Source organism: Carassius gibelio, chromosome A19 (genome assembly GCF_023724105.1).
Source record: "Carassius gibelio isolate Cgi1373 ecotype wild population from Czech Republic chromosome A19, carGib1.2-hapl.c, whole genome shotgun sequence".
Lineage (NCBI taxonomy): Eukaryota > Metazoa > Chordata > Actinopteri > Cypriniformes > Cyprinidae > Carassius > Carassius gibelio.
This window is the reverse complement of record NC_068389.1, coordinates 20662763-20675806: the sequence shown is the minus strand read 5'-3', so window position 1 is coordinate 20675806 and position 13044 is coordinate 20662763. Positions and strand designations below refer to the sequence as shown.

Below are 13044 nucleotides of genomic sequence, written 5' to 3'. Positions count from 1 at the left end.
AACCTATCTATTATTAGACTTTTTTGGATTGTCTTAAACCCTTACTTTGAGAGCTATTACAGTCCAGGGCGGGGTTTGGTGCTTTACTTTTTTTGTTTTGTTCAGTTTTTTTTTTCCTCCCCTCTCCCTGAAAGCTTGTCGGATGCCTGTCAGTTCACATTTAGCTTACCATTATCAAGGCTCAAAGCCTTTAGAGGACGATGAACTGCGATTTACAGGGAATTTTTGGATAACGGTCCTGTTGAATTGGGATCTTAACTATGCAGAGATAAGGAATATGCGAATGAAGCATTTGAAAACCAGCAGAGGATGTTCGTGTTTCCTAAAGAATGTGCATGACTGATCTTCCACATGAGGACACTTAATAAATAATAACATATGGTAAGACATTTTACATTTATAAAACGTAACCAAACTGATTGGTATGTATACTAATTATATCATGTTTGCATTATACAGTATTTCATTCTGTATATTTTGATTAGTTTCAACACAGTTTCAACACACATCTATAGTTGAGAAACTAGTTATAATCTCAAGGGTTTTATTAGAGGGTTTATAATTGTTACTAGCTCCTTAAGTTTACATATAAGGAAGGTTACTTATTTATTGTGTTCATTAGTTTGGATAAAAACTGTTAAACTGGTTTCGGTGATGTTTGATAATGATAATTAGGAGGGTGATATGTGTGTGCATTATCATGATCACGACTGTCATGGTGCCAAAGAACATCTGCTCATGTGAAGCTGAAAGTTCATGTGACAGTCAAAGTCGAGGGAGGTTTTGTGGTAAATGACACAACGGACATATGTAGGGCTCTCTTGTATTATTAGGTGAATTTGCTGGCATAAGGGCTGTTGGGGGGCTGCTGCTGGGATGGCGTCAGCACACTAATACCCCTTTGCTTTGTGATGAGGGGTCTGTATCGGACTAAAACGACTTTGAGTGGGATCAATAGTTTGAGCTTTCCTTTGTCTGTAGGAGTGTGTGACTATTAGCTTCACTGTTTTACATATATTGTGATAGTAGGTTTCTTAAAATTATATTTCATTTCTTAATGAATCCATTTAATCCCAGTGTAATTTCAGTGTGCACGTGTAGTTTTACTCTAACTGAATCACTTTTCTAAAAACAACAAAAAAAACATTAGTTGATATGTGAAAATAATTACCTCCTCAAAGTAACAACTGGATACTTTACTTTGTTTACTATCTTCTTAGTTTTCAAGAGACAGCCATAGATAAAAAAAATAAAAAAAAATAAAAAAAAATATTAACACTGACTGAACACTACAGTTATTCTAATGTTCTGCGATAGACAAAAACCTTACCTTGCAGCAGTGGTGGGAAATATTTGCATGGGGCCTTTGCTAAAGTCACTTCCCTTTTATGTGCAGCTGGTAACTGTGCTCAGCCTCAATGAAGCAGGTTGTTTACACGGCTTCGGTTCATGCACTACACACCTTTTGACAGTGCAAATCAAACAAACTCCAGCATGTTCATTTGGGAATGAGTGAGTGGGTGTTGTACCGCTTGTTTGAGTTGTGAAGAGACCCAAGCAACCTATGAACTGTGACTGTTCTGAGATGTAAGGAAAAGTGATAAGATGTTCTGTGCTTCTTTTGTTTTTCATCTGAAAAGGGCAAGGGGGCTGGGGCTCAAACACTCAAATGTCGAAAGATGTGGGATTTTCGGATTTCAAGAATTGCTGCAATCCTTTTCTGTGAATGGGAAAATGTAAATGTTTACGGCACTCCTTAAAATAAAGGTTCTTTATTAGCATTTATGGTTCCATGAAGAACCTTAAGCATCCATGGAACCTAATCGTTGGACAAAAGGTTCTTTATATTGGAAAAATGATTCGATTATTAAAATATTCTTCACCTTAACACTTTTATGGCATGAACTTGTGTTGACCTCGCAGTGTTGACCCTGTACGTCCCCTCGACATTCATCTATGACTTAACAAGCGTTTTCAGTCCTCTCGCAGCCCCTAATAGCTCAAGATCTGCTGGCTGGAGGAAGGGACCATTAACATTATCAGTGGCTTTGAGTACAGGCAGTGGGGAGGCTAAAACAAAAGGCACAAGGGGGGCATTGTGAAGGATCAGCAGTAGATTACTGGAATTCTTTTTCCATGGCCTGAATAAGCTTCTAGTTCCCCCATCTGGACACATGAGAAAAGCTTACATTTGCAACTTTAATATTTTAATGCTATTGTTACACTGAAGCAATTTGAGGCTGCTTAGCCATTAGTGTCATTTGGATTCAAAAGACATAATAACGCAAGACACTTTTGGTGTAGTGCGAGCAGTAATGTTTTATGATGTGTTATGTTGATTATTAAAACATTCATGGTAGGGGAAATAGATTTTATGAGTTGACTTTATTGCTACAGTATGCATCGTTTGTATTATAGCATGTCACAAAGCTGTTAAATGTTTCATTGCTGCATCATTACCTCTCATTGCTCATTAAATCAAACATACACGTACAGGAATAGATAGATGAGAGAGAGGGCTGGAGGATTTGGTCATGCACGTCATCAACCGCAAAGCAGTTTTACCTGTTGTGGATTAATTTGAATAACTGTCTGTTTAATAAACAGCTGACTGTTGTACATTCAGTCTAAGAGAATCATAATTAGGAAAATGGCTTCAAGGACACACACACACACACACACAGAGAGAGAGAGAGTTCAGATTGAGAGACAAAGTCAATTGCTCTTTATCCTGAGGGAAATATCCATGCATTTTCTGAATTCTCACCACTGTGGTCTTACTCTACCTTTGGTTTAATTTAGGGGAATAAATTGCTTTTTCCAAACAATGAAAGTGAAAGGAAACTGAGGCTGTCAAGACCCCAATTTCCAAAAGGAATAAAAACTACTAAACAAGCATTGTAAAAGTAGACACATCACTCGTGCACTATTCCAAGTCATCTAAAACTATATATTTGCTTTGGGTAATGAAATGACTGAATTGTGGTCACCATTGGTCTCTATTCACTTTCATTGTATGAAAAAGAGGAGCTTGGATATTCTGCTATAACTTATTTAAAGTGATAGTCCACCCCCCCAAAAAATAAACACATTCTGTCATTTACTCCCCCTCATGTCATTCAAAACCTGTATGACTGGCTTACTTCTGTGGAGCACAAAATGATGTCAGTTGAAGAATGTTGGTATGATTTTAGGTCCCACTGAGTATGAACTAAATCAAAATAGGTAGCTGAAACTGTTTGGTTATCAGTCCTCTTCTCTAATTATCCTCTTCTGTTTTCCACAGTAAAAAAAAAAAAAGAAAAAAAAAATCATACAAGTGTTGTATCTGCTAACATATTAGCATTAGACATGACATTTACACCAGTTGTCATAGAACCTGTCAAGTTCCTAGCAAGTTGTGCTAAGGCGTCTAAATGTGGGATGATTATGGAGAATTTGACTACATCTTAACTGACAACACAGCTGAGATGACGGAGTTTGCAAATAAAAGAACTTAATGAGTTGCCAAATACTTGTTAATGCGCACACTTTAAACAGATGAACGTACTTATGCTTTCATTGAGTGGTGTGTTATGTCTTCATTGCTCCCCCTGGCCATCTGATGGGAAGCTGGGCTCCAACACGCGTGGTCAACATGTGGGTGGTAATCCCTCTATTAGGGTAATCTGCTCAAACCACCAATCAATAAAGAGCATGCCCATCCTCCATCAGAGCCCTGTAACACGCAAAATTAGGGCTGAAGAAAAATGATTTAATCACTTGGATTAAGTGCAGCTGAGGGGGAGGAGAGACTCTGCGTGAAGAATTTAATTTACAGAGTTAAGACGTCCAGGTTAAGACTGAACAGATGTCTTCCTAAATTGGTTGATCGTTATTTGTTTATATACCTATTTGTGCTTTTTGTTTGTTTTTGACTAGGTAGTAAATGGTCCGTGTTTTATAGTTAAAACATTGTTAGTTACGTACAGTTCCGAAAAATCTTTGAACATTTAAGACATAATTAAAGATATATAAAAGGGGTCATGACATGGGGTCAAAACATAATCATTTAAAAGTAATAGAATATTTTTCTGTTTTGTGTTGACCCCCCTCATCAGAATGCTCTGTTTGAAAAGACTCGCTAAGATTGGCTAAAAGTTGTGTATGTTTGACAGCCTACATCCTTCATAGATTAAAGCTGCTGTGATTAAGGTTAAAAACGCATGAATACTCAGTATATATCAAAGGATCTGCAATAGTGAGCTATAGTGCAAGCTATAGTGCAAGCTATAGTGACCATGTAATAACAGTTACTCATACTTGGGTAGCACTTTATTTTACAGTCCTGTTCCTCATGTAAATACTATGTACTTATTATAGTAATTACAATAACTATGTAACAACTGGGTACTAACCCTGAACCTACCCCTAAACCTAAACCAAACCCCATGTAGTTACCTTGTATTACCAGAACTTTCTTAGATAAATACACTGTAAGTACACTATAAGTACATGTTAGTACACGTACTGTAAAATAAAGTGCAACCCATACTTGTGTGGTGTCAAATTACTGTCACATCTAATATAGTCGCCACAGCATCATCTTTTAGTTTCAATCTTTCTGAAAATATTGCAATGAATTGTGCCTTGTTTGTAAGCAGATCCATGGTAAAATAAAGTGAACAAAAAGGAAGTTAGTGTTAGTGGTCAGTTAGTGGTCAGTAAGATAACTCTTTCCTTAAGAAGGATGACAATGAACAGCTTCCTGACTTCGGAGCCATCTTTATTATTTTGGTTTCTGCAAAGACTGCACATCACGCATTCATTACACGCGTGAATCGGTGGGCGGGACTTTAACAGGCTGTGATGTAGAAGCAGGTGTTGCTTTTCCTCTGCGGGGGTGGGGTTTAGCCACACTATTACATCATAAAGTGGCACATTTCACAACCTGTCATTTTCAATATAATGCATTTTTAGACTAATGAGAGAAGTTTGAGTTCTGAAATTTACTGGAAGGTTTTATAGTACAATGATCTCTTATATGTCAAAAGATAAAGGGAAGTGATTTCGCAGTTTATGACCCCTTTAATGTCATTGCAGTAAATATTAAACTTTTTAAATAATTTTTTAAAAAACTTTTAAAATAAACTTTTATAAAAAATGTTAAAATAAAACACCTTTAAAAGCACTTTTCAAGCTAAATATTCATAAAATTGTTATTTGGAAAAATGTTTAGGTTACCTTAATAAAAAGAAAAGAAAAATAAATAATCGTTTATAGCTATTAATGATTAATAGTTATTAAATCAACTTAAATCAACATTTTATTTGATCTATTTATTAAACAAATATTTATTTATGTATAATAATAATAATAAAAAAATCCACTTCATATTATAGTTATTCTATTTTGTAATTGTTCTTTCATTTATGGCATTATGGCCTCAACTGGCATAGCAAGGTAAACTAACTGAACTTGTTTTTCTGAAATGCTTATGTGAGAATACATGTCCTAATATGCCAGTGCGTTGTTTTATAAGTACACAAACAAATACTATCTGTCTTGAATAAACCAGGAATTATTTAAATGATTGCAGATCCCTTATTTTTTTAATTTAGTAATGCTGAATCATCAGCATCATCCAGCATAGTGGAAAAACAAGCTGGTGATGCCATTACTGTAAATTGCTTGCAGTAATACGAACAAATGTGTTTTGAGCATAAAAACTGTTTTGGGATTATTGTGTCCAGAATTTGGAGAGTATCAGTTGTGTTAGGCGTGCATAATGCCCTGTGTCTAGTGGAGGACTTGGCACATGGGTGAGCTGGCAGCAGCGGGCAGAGACAGAGAGAGCTAAGCAGGGCACAGCTTTGGCACTAGAGAGCACAACAAGTGATGGCAGTGTGTATCTTCCTGTCCAACGTTCCAACAGGAACAGGTTGGTACTGTATACTGCACACATCCCAGTTTTTGACCATGACCTCACTGCCATCATGTCCAGCATATAGTTAGAAGAGTTTTTCTGAACCATTGCCAGAACCATTGTCCTTTTAAAGGGATGGATTACTCAAAAATCTTATTCATGCCCCCTAATGTTGTTCCAAACTTCTTTTTACTGTGGAACACCAACGTGGATTGTTTTATGATGTTTATTTTTTATTTATTTTTTTATGAAAGAAAATGGTAGCTGTCGTTATAAAGATCCAAATGCTGAAAAAGGAACATAGAAGCTTATAATATGAAAACCCTTCTCTGAATGATTTTTGCTTTCTTTTTAAGGCTGATGGCTTTGATCCTCATTCACAGATTTTCTTCTAAATTCGTTTTTTTTTTTGAAAGAAAGAAAGTCATATGATATTAGACAACATGATATTGAGTAAATAATAACACACTACCGTTCAAAAGTTTGGGGTCAGTAAGATTACTATTACTATTTTTATTATATATATATATATTTATTTATTTTTTTAATAATTAAATATTTTTTTTCAGCAAGGCTACATTAAATTGACGAAATAACCTATGGTAAGGACATTTAAAATATTAATAAAGATTTTTCTTTTAATAAATGCTTAACTTTTGAACTCTCTATTCATAAAATAGTCCACAAAATATTTAGTAGTAATAATAATAATAATAATATTAATAATAATAATAATAAATGTTTCTTGAGCAAATCAGTAAGTGCGAAGGATTTCTGAATGAAGTAATGACTGTTGAAAATTCTGAATTGCCATCAAAGGAATAAAAAAATGTAAATATATATTACATTGGAGAATATTTTTTATTTTATTTTAATAATATATATATATATATATATATATATATATATATATATATAATTCTTTTTTTTACTTCTTACCAACCCCAAACTTTTGATCTTCCTGACCCTTAAACATTTGAATGTGCAATTAGTGTAATTCTTTTTTGTGAGAACTGCCCCGTTTTATGTGTGCCTTAACCTCATACCACAACCGTATTAAACTAAGACCAGACCTTTTCAGACTAGCAGTGCTGAAAGACTGATCATATGATACCACGAAAGGCCAAATTAGACTAGACCATACCAAACCAAACCTGGTTAAACCAGATCATGTTATACAATTAGAACATAAAACTTCTCCAAACCACAGCAAATCAAGCCATATCATATAATGCCACACTAGACCAAACCGACTATACTACACTAAGAACCAGACCAAAGCCTTTTATCTTACTTTATTCAGTAGCGTATAATCACACAATGTCTAACAAATGTTCTATTGGAGATTATAGAAACAAGTCATTGTTGCCATTGGCTGGAAACCACACAAACCGTTGTGGCAACTCCACCCTTAGACAGAACCGAAACATCTCGTTTTCTTTTGAGCTTGTAATGCAAACCAATGCAAACCCAATCTGACTGATAAAGTCATAAGGAATTAATAACAGTTTCACAAGAGTAGTTTATATTGTGCTTCTGGCTTGGATTCATTTTGTAAACTTTCTAGGTCAGATTCTTTTATCTAAACTTGGCTTGCTTGTTTTGTTTTAGTTGTTTACTCTCTTGTTACTATTAGTGACATGGCCATAACCATCATAACTAACCTCAATGTTTAGATTAGTCATCAACATTTTTTTTTATTTTAAATAGTTGACGATAGTTCAGCCAAAAATGACAATTCTGCCATAATTTCCTCACTCTTGTGCTGATCTAAACTTTTGAATGCTTTTGATGAACACACAAGAAGATAATTTGAAAAAAGGTAGCTGTTATTTTTTGTATCTATAAAACAACATCGGACCCCATCAACTTTCACTGTTAGCGCAAAAACATCTTTTGTTTTAAGCAGAAGAAATAAAGTTGTAGTTACAATCTTTTGTTGCAAGCTGTGCAGTTCTTCACTTGATTTATGGAAAAGCTTAAAGTTCAGCAAAGACAAACATTCAGCTGGTCTGGGATTTGCATGTCACTTTTATTTATTTTTGAGGGCACTTAAACTGATTATTTTTTTAAGACTACAAGCAAATGTCATACCATATCATAAGCTATACAGTACTGTAACATAGTTCTATATATGAAATTAAACTGCACTATCATCATACACTATATCTAATAGCTGCTGCTATTTAAAGCACAGCTATTACTAAGTCAGTAGAACCTTATCAGAGGTTTGTTTGAGTAACTGAGGTATTTGTATACGAGTATCATATTCTTTGCTCACTGATCTGATTTCAAGGATTCCATGTTCCATCAAAGCAGTGGTGCATTTGCTCTTCTCTTTACGCAGTTCACCCCTCTGTATTTTAGAAACTTGCTAATAGTGTCTCGTCTCTCTGGAGATGTCCCTGTTGTGCTTTTTCCTGTGGACTGATTGCATGTGGATTTCAACTAATTGGATCCTGTGGATGTCAAGACCTTGCTGCTGTAAATTATTCAGAGTCTGGTTTGACTGTAAAACGACATGTAGAAAAGCACAGCACGTTATATCTTCTTGTGTACTTTGTATCTAATGCAGCTAAATATTTGATGTCGCTTTGATTGATCATTGGTTTAAAATACATGTATATTTTATTTTGAAAGGATTGTGATCATATGAATAGGAATGGAAAGTATGTCTTGGTCATATGGGTGGCCAGTGAGTTGTATGAATGATATTACATTGTTTCTTGCACAACACTTTCAAGGTGGAATGTCCAGTGAGTGGTGCTTAAAGTGCTTTCAGTTTTAATTTGAATGTGACCCATTGGTTGTTCTACATATTACAGCAATTCGAAAATAATAATTCCAGCGAGTCGTGCTAAAGGTTTATGCTCTATCGCGTTTAAAAATAACACCATCTACACTAAATTCTATCTTAAACCTAACCGATAGTGTTAACGAAAGCAAACATGAGACAAAAGCCGAGGCAACCACGCCATTTTATCTTAAATCTACAAGTCTGTACGTTTTTTTTAAGCCTCATGTTTCACAGGACACCCAAGTGTTCTACAACAAGTGTTGTTCTAAAACAGCAAGTGCAGTGTTGTACCAGATGAGATACCGAGCAAGTTTACTCTGTCAGAAAAGCCATATATTGGGAGCTGGTGATACAAACACTTAAATGTGTTAGTTTATAATGCACTAAAAGTATTTTGAAGTCATTAACATAGTGCTGTGCAAAGAAAGGCACAAAATAAGTGTTCATTAAAGGGATACTCCAACCCAAAAATGAAAAATTTGTCCTTAATCACTTACCCTCATGTCGTTCCAAACCCGTAAAAGGTTAGTTCGTCTTCAGAACACAATTTAAGATATTTTGGATGAAAACCGGGAAGCTTATGACTGTTCCATAGACTGCCTAGTAAGTTACACTGTATAGGTCCAGAAAAGTATGAAAGCATTGTCAGAATAGTCCCTCTGCCATCAGTGGTTCAACAGTAACGTTATGAAGTGACGACAATACTTGTTGTATGTGAATGAAACAAAAATAACGACTTAACAATGTGTCTCTTCTGTATCACTCCACATCAGCGTAGCACCATTTTGGAGAATGAGCAGTACGCAGGTAGTCTTGGCAGTCTATGGGTCAGTCACAACGGTTTTCATCTAAAATATCTTCAATTGTGTTCCGAAGATGAACAGAGCTTTTACAGGTTTGGAACTACATGGGGGTAAGTGATTGATGACAACATTAGCATTTTGGGGTGGAGTATGCCTGTAATCACAATTTGTGAACAAGAATGAAAAGTCATTGGTGTTTTAGGACCACTAGTGTTCATTTCAACATGAAACTGAAGTAAATATAGGTACGTTTTTGGAGTTTTTCTGTAGACAGAGGCTTGATTTTCCAGTGAGCCTAGGTTGGAAAAATGACTAAATTTCAGCTTCCCCAACAGCTTTTCCTCTGTAAAAAAAAATAAAAGAGCTCAGAGCCTATTAATAGCTCAAGCTCAAGGGATTTCAGTTATTGAGAAAATAAAACTAGCATTCAGTGCCAAACCTCTCTTATACAATACAGTGCAACACTACTGTTCAAATTACTCAAGTTGTTGAAGTAAATGTATGCAAGTACATGCTTGCATTTCCAGTTACACACGTAAACTTCTTCAGTAAACACCTGTCTTTGAGAGCAGAGAAATTGCAAAGTGTTGTATCTGAAATCAGTATGTTGTGCTTTATAAAGTGGGATCAAAACATGGTGTCTGGGCATCCATTTTTGTTTGTAGGGAGATACAAAAACAAATTCAGTATAACAAATTATTTCGGTTTTTGAACATTTATGAAGCTTACAATTTGCAGCATTTATTTTGTACAGCATTCAACATAATTTAACATGATTCTAAAGAACTGATAGAAGTATTATACTCCTAATTCCTTGACAAAACTTCTAAGTCTTAACCCTCGTCACATGATACGGTGTAAATACATAATTCACCTCAGCAGTCAGTGCTGCTGTTCCCCTAAGGGCAAAACTCTTTTACATCTGTTTTTTTTTACTTTTTTTTATCCTGTCAAGTGATAGTAGCACTTCTCTCACATTTCACCAAGTCTGTTTAAAGAGATTCAGGAAGATCAGCTGAATGAAGACTGTGGTCTGAAGAAAGACGCTGACAGCTTTAGTTCACTTCCTTTGGGGTGACTGGGATTAAAGGGTGTAATCCACCTCATTTTGGCACCAGACGTCCAGCTGGACTGACCTTAAATCCCAGAGAGCCCGCCATGACATATCACTCCGTGAGGGGAGCGCTCAACACCATTTTGATCAGACCAGAGCCAAAAGTTACCACTTTAGTTGTTGTTTAATTAAAGACTTTTATGCTTATTTACGAGTGATCAATAACATTGTGTATTGTCTCTGATTTCTCACATATTGTGTAGTATGTTAGTCAGCAAGAGTGAAGCTTTCCTCTGGAGGGTGTGAGTTGGGCGTCTTCTCTGCCGAATGCCGATCCATCAAAATTCCAGCTATTGTTGTGCTCCAGTGGTTGCTCTATAAACAGGAAGTGAGACCTCTCATCAGAGAAAAGGCTTCCTGCTGTAATGACACCGCACATACATACATGTGTTCCTATTCCCTCTGGTTACATGTATACTAACACACACTCACATAACCACACAAGCCTCCTCCTCTCACACACATATATGCACACATACCAGATGGGAGATGGGTGTGATGGGGGAGTTTCATTAAAAAGAGACAGATCTTCTCTTACAGAACAGGAACATGCAAAAGAAGAACAGAGAAGAGGGAGGGAAAGAGAGCGATTCCGATGGCTGTCTTGGTCTTAGATTACCTGTCCTCCTATAAACTAACCAGAGTGAGAGAAACCAACCGTTTTAAGAAACTTGAGCTTGTTCAGAGACTGTGACAATGACCTTAAAGCATAGATTCATTTTCTTTAATGTATTAATGCCCTGATGCATAACATTAATACTGTAATAAATAAAAAACACACATATATACACACACACACACACACACACACACACACACACACACACACACACACATATATATATATATATACATATTTGATTTGATTTGATTTGATTATTTTTAATATTCATAAAGGATTCGCAAAAGAGAACAAAAACTTTCTTTTCTTCCAAACTATTAAAAATATGATGTAAAAATAATTATACACAAAGAAAAAACTTTCTTAATAGTTCTTTGTACTACAAACCAATTAGATTCTGTCCGCTACAATATATGATAATGCTACTTGGTGCATCACCACTTTCGTGCTGTAGAATTTATGTTGTCATATAGTTGTCATTTTCATATAGAATTATGGGGTCACAAAGGTATTTTTGATGTAAGGTCACACCGTGAATGGTCAATTAAATATCAGTTAAATGCGCTGGACATTGTGCACCAGAGCTTTAAGGTTTCTTACACTTTATAGGGGAAATCCAATCCCTAAAAATAAAAAAAATTTCAAGATCAGCACCAGGTATTTTTTTTAATAATGTAAATATCACTATTACTATTGCTCAAATGTGAATTTTATCAAACCTTGATCCTAGAGTATTCAACTTTATTTCAGCTCAAATAGTGCTCTATTACTTTAAGCATTCAGATGTCACCTTATAGAAAGAGCAAACGACTCATTTAGGGAGCAGAATGTTATAGACTCTATAGTTCTTTTGACTTTGATGGGTAAGCAACCACCTAGCAACAGCCTATAGCACCTTAGCAACCTGATAGCAATGCCCTAGCAATCAAACACAAAACTGTACAGCTGCATCCTGGTGGCTTATATATATATATATATATATATATATATATATATATATATATATATATATATATATATATATATATATATATATATATATATATATATATATATATATATATATATATAAAAATATATATATAAAAGTGTATTTACATTCATCTTTAAATGCTTGCCTCTTCTCATGGTTCTGGTATAATAAACAGTATTTGCAGGGTGAGAGTTATCGCAGTGTGAACTTAACATTAATAAATAAACAGCTGGAGAGACAATACTTTAAAGGCCATGAGACAGACATCTGGCATGCCCTGTGCAAGCTCTAACCGAGCGACCATGATGTCGTCTCTCGCCAAGGACGCAGATATATTTACGGAGGCCAGACGGTTCTGAGTAAGAGTGTCCCACTCGGGGTGTCATCAAGGTCAATAAAGCATGCGGTGGAGGGATGAGCTGTGCGGTTTGAAAGTGTATATAATGCAAGAATTGATATTGTAATTGATGTTGTTTTTGTAGCTTGTTTTGGATGCTTTTTTGACCATTACATGAGTAAATGATGACAAAATAAATAAAAAGCAAAAATGTGTGAACTATCCCTTTAAGAAAATGATTTTTGCTGTTCACTGCATTTTCATTAGGACTCTACAGTCAACAATCACTCACCCTCCAGCTATAAACCCAGAAAAGTGTTTTTGTTGCTCTGTGCCATAATATATGCTAGATGTAAGATGAAACATTGATATGGTTTACAGAGTTTTACATACTTAACTTTATTGTCCTTAAAAGGAAATTCTTTAGTATACATGCACATGCAGCAGCAACACTACACACATACAACACACATTTATAATTAGTCATTTAATT

The 13044-nt window shown here is 35.3% G+C and overlaps 1 protein-coding gene across 3 annotated transcripts in view; it reads left to right on the top strand.

Moving 5' to 3' along the window:
• The window catches only part of LOC127935712 (zinc finger protein 516), a 35781-nt gene that overhangs the window by 1840 nt on the left and 20897 nt on the right, over positions 1-13044 (top strand). The window contains exon 1 of one of the 3 annotated variants that reach the window (XM_052533811.1): positions 105-381. The exons of the other annotated variants lie outside the window; for them this stretch is intronic. The gene's annotated coding sequence lies outside the window, so the exon portion shown is untranslated. Of the gene's footprint in view, positions 1-104; positions 382-13044 lie in introns of those variants that run through there. 3 annotated transcript variants of the gene reach the window in all.